Here is a 7,247-nt window from a genome sequence, read left to right as displayed (position 1 = left end):
GTGGCTCTCACCACAAATAACCTAATCACCTCCACCACAGCCACCACCACACTAACACCACCACCGCCACCACTAACATAGCCCCACCACCACCACCACCACCAATATCACCTCCAAACACAGCCACCACCATCACCACCGTCACCACAAACCTCCCACGACTAAACATACCACCACCACCACCAAGAACAATCAACGTAACCTTCACACAGCCACCACCATCACCAATAACCGCCAACACGAAGATCATCCCTCCCACACTAAACACCATTAAAACCAGTACCAAAACCACCGCCACCACAACGACACCCACAACCACCCACGACAAACCACAATCACCACCACAACAACCACACGCCACAACAAAAAACACTATGTGTGTATGCATGTTGAACTTCAATCGCATCGTGCGGAGCCGACTGCGCTAATCGGAGGTGCGGGGGTAGGACAACAAACTAAACACACATCACTACCACCACCGCTACATTAATAAACAAACATTCAGCAATACATTGGACAGTGCCTTAACAAGGTACATGACTTAACTTAATAATATAATAGGCTACGTCAGAGGCAACGGCCCTTCTTCTTTTGCGCATCAAATGAAATCATCACGACAACCACCGCTACGCAGCCGGCTTTGCCGCCTTACGTAACTCGCGGCCACGTGACGTAAGCCGCATCAGGAGCATATTATTCACGCGCTAAACGCGACGTGATCGCCTGCCAGAGCTGCCCGCGACCGACGAGGCGATTATTTGCCGCAAAGCGCATCACAAATATTTGCAACGTCACGCAAATTTGGAGCGTCCACACGCGCAGCGTCTCTCGATGCAACGCGTGGATTGTTGCACCACCGCGAGACCGCGAGAAATTGGCGTAGGATTGGGGTTGCCTTCATCCAGCAGTGTATGGGGAAATAGCTTATTATGATGACGACGATGATGTTGATCATTACTTAACGCTGTACATAAAGCGGTGAATGATGAGGGTGAGGTGAGTTGATGACCGCATCGAGCCAAAATGACATAATGGGCAGTCATTTTAAGATGAGTGCCGAATGAGTACCCTAACCCCCACAATCCCTCCACCCCGTCCCTACCCAACCCCACCGATTAACGCAGAACGAGAAGCGGGATCATCTTCTTGGTTCTTTCGGTAAAGTCACGTAAAGTCACGTGAACCTCAGTCACGTAGAAGGGAAATAATAAAATAATACAAATAAAACATTATAAAATAATTCTCACGACGTTTCGGCCACAACGCAAGCAGCCGTCCTCAGGTGAAGACCAGGTCTGTCGGGGAGACAGCGTCTGACGCTGTCTGACGCTGTCTCCCCGACAGACCTGGTCGTCGTGAGAATTATTTTATTTTGTTTTATTTTTATTATTTTATTATTTCCCTTCTACGTGACTTTACCGAAAGAACCAAGAAGATGAATCCCTGCAGTCACGAAAGCTTTAAATCGAAAAGAGAAGCGGAATGTTAACTACGATCGCCTGCTGCTGCCCGATTTGAAGCGTCCATGGATAACCCCTCCATAACCCACACCCCGCCCTCGCAAACCAATGGCGACGTGCCAATCCTGGCGACACGGCCCTAATCGCACTGACCAACCAAAGCCCGATCCGCTCCGACCTAAAGCTTTTCGCTGATAACATTGCTGCGATGGTGTTTAGCAGGTCCTAAGATGACCCTCTGTGCCAAGTTGAAACAAGATTTTGGCTTACTCCGAATGCAACTAAATTCTCAAAAACTTGTCCTTAAATAAAAGAAGACCAAAAACATCAATTCCGAGCTTGTTCAACTTCAAATTGCATTTGAAACTCAGAATTTTTGTTCAAGTGTACGCGCAGTTGATCGCTCTAATTTGCACACCGAAAGTCATTCATGTTTTGTGCGCGTGTGTGATGCGTTCTACTGCCATTGTATTATCTGTACCGGTTGTGCCGTGACGTTGATGAAGGACCATGCCATTCATAACTTGACCGTGTACACAGTTGTTTCTGGATTGTTTTGTTTATGTAACAGGACCCTGCGGGGTGGGCTGGTAGGAACGAATAACTAAAGAATATTAACATAATGTATTATTACACTTGTTTAGCCAGGAAAGCCCCACTGAGTCTAAAGGTTTTTGTAGGGTCCTGCCAAGTGTTTGCAGTAGGGGGCGATGTTGCTACACCGAATCGGACGATACGAAGGGAGAGTGTGAGGCCTAGTTCTAGGCTTTAGGCCTAGCTGTAGGCGTTAGGCCGATGTGAGTTAATTTGTAATTTAAATGTTTTAATTATTTATGCAAAAGCTTTAAATGTAAATGTTTCTATTTAAAAACATCAGGGAATGTAACATTGTAAAACATTAACTCACTTTCACACACGCGGGGGTACGATACGAAGGGAGAGGTTGAGGCCTAGTTCTAGGCTTTAGGCCTAGCTGTAGGCTTTAGGCCGCCGTGAGTTAATTTTAAAATTAATTGTTTTTATTATTTATGTAAAAGCTTTAAATTTAAATGTTTTTATTTAAAAGCATCAGGGAATGTAACATTGTTAAACATTAACTCCCTTGCACACACGCGGGGGTACGATACGAAGGGAGAGTGATAGGTGTAGTTCGAGGCTTTAGGCCTAGCTGTAGGCTTTAGGGCGCTGTGAGTAAAATTTGAATTTAAAAGTTTTAATTATTAAAAGTTTTAATTAAAAGCTATCTCAGGGAATTATAAGGGAATGTTACACTTGTTTAGCCAGGAAAGCCTAATTAATTTAAATGTTTTAATTAAAAGCTATCTGAGGGAATTATAAGGGGATGTTACACTTGTTTAGCCAGGAAAGCGTCACTGAGTCTAAAGGTTTTTGTAGGGTCATGCCAAGTGTTTGCAGTAGGGGGCGATTTTGCTACATGGTCGGACGGATGGTCGGACGGACGGACGATATAATCTATTGTAGGCTGGTCCACTTCGTTCCTACCAGTATTATTTGTGTTGCTATAGTAACCAGGTTTCCACGGTGCCGCCAGGTTCCCAATCGAAAATGACCATTTATTGCCCGATAGGTTTTACCTGTGCCAAAATAACCTAAACCCCAGCCTTACCCCTCACCCTATAACGACAGCACTCTAGACATATCCCCTGTCCGCTTCAAGGTGCCGATTATCTCACGAAGCATTACTTAGACGCATCGCTAGAAGGGATGAGGCCGAGGAGGGGGTCTTGAGTTGAACGCAACGCACCCTTGTGGGGCGATTCCTCCAATGAATCGCGTGGAAAGTGGTGATCAACAACTGGGCGGACTAAGCCTTCAATTCGCGACCCGCACACCGCAAAAAAAAACAGATAGCGGGCGCTGTTGTTTCCGGCGCGATGGAGGGGTTGAAAACGCTCCCCCGTTATGTAACAGCGCTGGGCAGCCCGTTCTACGGTTGGGGGTGACGTCACCATCGTGCCGCACGTGCTGCGCTCGCCACTCAACCGGTTGATTGGATTATAATGGGAAGGCCGTCCTACAGACGGGGTCACGTGACGCTCGCCTGACCCTCGTCGGCCATCAACTCACGTTGACCCTCACCACTCACCGGTCATCAACTCACCTCACCCTCACCACTCACCGGTCATCAACTCATCTCACCCTCACCACTCACCGGTCATCAACTCACCTCACCCTCACCACTCACCAGGCATCAACTCACCTCACCCTCACCACTCACCAACTCACCTCACCCTCACCACTCACCGGTCATCAACTCACCTCACCCTCACCACTCACCGGTCATCAACTCATCTCACCCTCACCACTCACCGGTCATCAACTCACCTCACCCTCACCACTCACCAGGCATCAACTCACCTCACCCTCACCACTCACCAACTCACCTCACCCTCACCACTCACCGGTCATCAACTCACCTCACCCTCACCACTCACCAGTCATCAACTCACCTCACCCTCACCACTCACCAGTCATCAACTCACCTCACCCTCACCACTCACCCGTCACCAACTCACCTCACCCTCACCACTCACCAGTCATCAACTCACCTCACCCTCACCACTCACCAACTCACCTCACCGTCACCACTCACCAGTCATCAACTCACCTCACCCTCACCACTCACCACTCACCAACTCACCTCACCCTCACCACTCACCAGTCATCAACTCACCTCACCCTCACCACTCACCAACTCACCTCACCCTCACCACTCACCAGTCATCAACTCACCTCACCCTCACCACTCACAAACTCACCTCACCCTCACCACTCACCACTCACCAACTCACCTCACCACTCACCAGTCATCAACTCACCTCACCCTCACCACTCACCGGTCATCAACTCACCTCAGCCTCACCACTCACCTGTCATCAACTCACCTTACCCTCACCACTCACCACTCACCAACTCACCTCACCCTCATCCCTCACCACTCATCAACTCACCTCACCCTCACCACTCACCAACTCACCTCACCACTCACCACTCACCAACTCACCTCGCCCTCACCACTCATCAACTCACCTCACCCTCACCACTCACCCGTCACCAACTCACCTCACCCTCATCCCTCACCACTCATCAACTCACCTCACCCTCACCACTCACCAACTCACCTCACCCTCACCACTCACCGGTCATCAACTCACCTCACCACTCACCGGTCATCAACTCATCTCACCCTCACCACTCACCGGTCATCAACTCACCTCACCCTCACCACTCACCAGGCATCAACTCACCTCACCCTCACCACTCACCAACTCACCTCACCCTCACCACTCACCGGTCATCAACTCACCTCACCCTCACCACTCACCAGTCATCAACTCACCCTCACCACTCACCAGTCATCAACTCACCTCACCCTCACCACTCACCCGTCACCAACTCACCTCACCCTCACCACTCACCAGTCATCAACTCACCTCACCCTCACCACTCACCAACTCACCTCACCCTCACCACTCACCAGTCATCAACTCACCTCACCTTCACCACTCACCAACTCACCTCACCCGCACCACTCACCAGTCATCAACTCACCTCACCCTCACCACTCACAAACTCACCTCACCCTCACCACTCACCACTCACCAACTCACCTCACCACTCACCAGTCATCAACTCACCTCACCCTCACCACTCACCGGTCATCAACTCACCTCAGCCTCACCACTAACCTGTCATCAACTCACCTTACCCTCACCACTCACCACTCACCAACTCACCTCACCCTCATCCCTCACCACTCATCAACTCACCTCACCCTCACCACTCACCAACTCACCTCACCACTCACCACTCACCAACTCACCTCGCCCTCACCACTCATCAACTCACCTCACCCTCACCACTCACCCGTCATCAACTCACCTCACCCTCACCACTCACCACTCACCAACTCACCTCACCACTCACCACTCACTACTCACCAACTCACCTCACCCTCATCACTCACCACTCATCAACTCACCTCACCACTCACCAACTCACCTCACCACTCACCACTCACCAACTCACCTCGCCCTCACCACTCATCAACTCACCTCACCCTCACTACTCACCCGTCATCAACTCACCTCACCACTCACCACTCACCAACTCACCTCACCCTCATCCCTCACCACTCATCAACTCACCTCACCCTCACCACTCACCAACTCACCTCACCACTCACCACTCACCAACTCACCTCGCCCTCACCACTCATCAACTCACCTCACCCTCACCACTCACCCGTCATCAACTCACCTCACCCTCACCACTCACCACTCACCAACTCACCTCACCACTCACCACTCACTACTCACCAACTCACCTCACCCTCATCACTCACCACTCATCAACTCACCTCACCACTCACCAACTCACCTCACCACTCACCACTCACCAACTCACCTCGCCCTCACCACTCACCAACTCACCTCACCCTCATCACTCACCACTCATCAACTCACCCTCACCACTTACCAACTGACCTCACCACTCACCACTCAGCAACTCACCTCACCACTCACCACTCACCAACTCACCCTCACCACTCACCACTCACCAACTCACCTCACCCTCACCACTCACCACTCACCAACTCACCTCACCCTCACCACTCACCACTCACCAACTCACCTCACCCTCACCACTCACCGACCATCAACTCACCTGATGAGACAATGAATGTGGTATCCGGTGCAGGAGTTTTTGCCTTGTGTTGAACCGATGCAGCTTTCGAAATAGAAGATCCAATTGTCAACGACACTCGAGGGGAGAATAGTGTTCGGTTCTTACCCGACGGACAATTCACTAGACAAATGGGTTAAAATGGTGGCCCAAAAATCTTGAGAACCAATGCAGAGCGACACGCTATTTGCAAATATATGCAGAGTGCCACTGCAGATTAACATCGCGTGCCAGGCCGCTACGTCGAACGCGCACTTTGTTGGATGTCGTTACATAATCCGTGTGTGTGCATGAATTTTTTTTCCCCAACTGCCTTTTTACAAGACGGATCACGAGAAATCGCCGCTGTGAGGAACGAGCGACGAGCGATGTGTGCGAGGATTTGCATTCTGGCGGCGCATCTCCTGTTCAATGGACACGAGCCATTCTGAGGATTTTCCACATTCCTATGGGGGGGGGGGGGACAAGTTTATCCACAGGGCCACCACGTTTGATTTCCCCCGTCAAAAGTGGTACTTATTGTAATGTTCCTGGAGGAAGAGGAATAATTTAACAGTAAGTAATCATGTAATAACAGTCATAATTTTATGATATGAATTATTTGATTTGTAACGCGCCTCCTCCGCATAGCATTCGCCCACTCTCCAAGATGAAGAACGACTCAGAAGAGCGAGAAGGAACCATGGCAGGTGCCCAAGTTCACCCTAAGTTCGGCGGTTCTTTACATATTAAGGTGTTATCGGCACAATTAAATAAGTGTTAACGTGTGACCAGATGGAGCTCAGTCCACACTTGCCGCTGCACCATCTCGTGCTCAGCCAGGGTAGGGCAATCTCGACTCCCACGGGAAAAGAGTTGCGTGACATTTGTGTGATCCACCAACCCTAACTGCCACCACAATGCTAAATTAATGGCGCAAACCACCACCGCCCCGAGACATCGTTGATGGATTGAGTCAACCCCACACCAGGATGTGACCTCGAAACTTTCCGATTGAGAGCCACTCGCCCTATAGCTGAATACCCCCCACCCCCCCATCACACATTTTTTATAATTGGCAGAGGCAGCGAGCAATCGATC

General features: G+C 50.3%; 1 protein-coding gene across 2 annotated transcripts in view; it reads right to left on the bottom strand.

Annotated features, from left to right (window-relative positions):
* Positions 1-6,389, bottom strand: part of LOC144933418 (vitamin D3 receptor-like) — a 52,492-nt gene extending 46,103 nt beyond the window's left edge. For both annotated transcript variants that reach the window (XM_078858164.1, XM_078858184.1), the window contains exon 1: positions 6,150-6,389. The gene's annotated coding sequence lies outside the window, so the exon portion shown is untranslated. The remainder of the gene's footprint in view (positions 1-6,149) is intronic.
* Positions 6,390-7,247: the final 858 nt, after the last annotated feature.

The sequence above is a fragment of the Lampetra fluviatilis genome, chromosome 1 (assembly GCF_964198595.1).
Source record: "Lampetra fluviatilis chromosome 1, kcLamFluv1.1, whole genome shotgun sequence".
NCBI classification, from domain to species: Eukaryota; Metazoa; Chordata; class Hyperoartia; order Petromyzontiformes; family Petromyzontidae; genus Lampetra; species Lampetra fluviatilis.
This window is presented reverse-complemented; position numbering and strand designations above follow the sequence as displayed.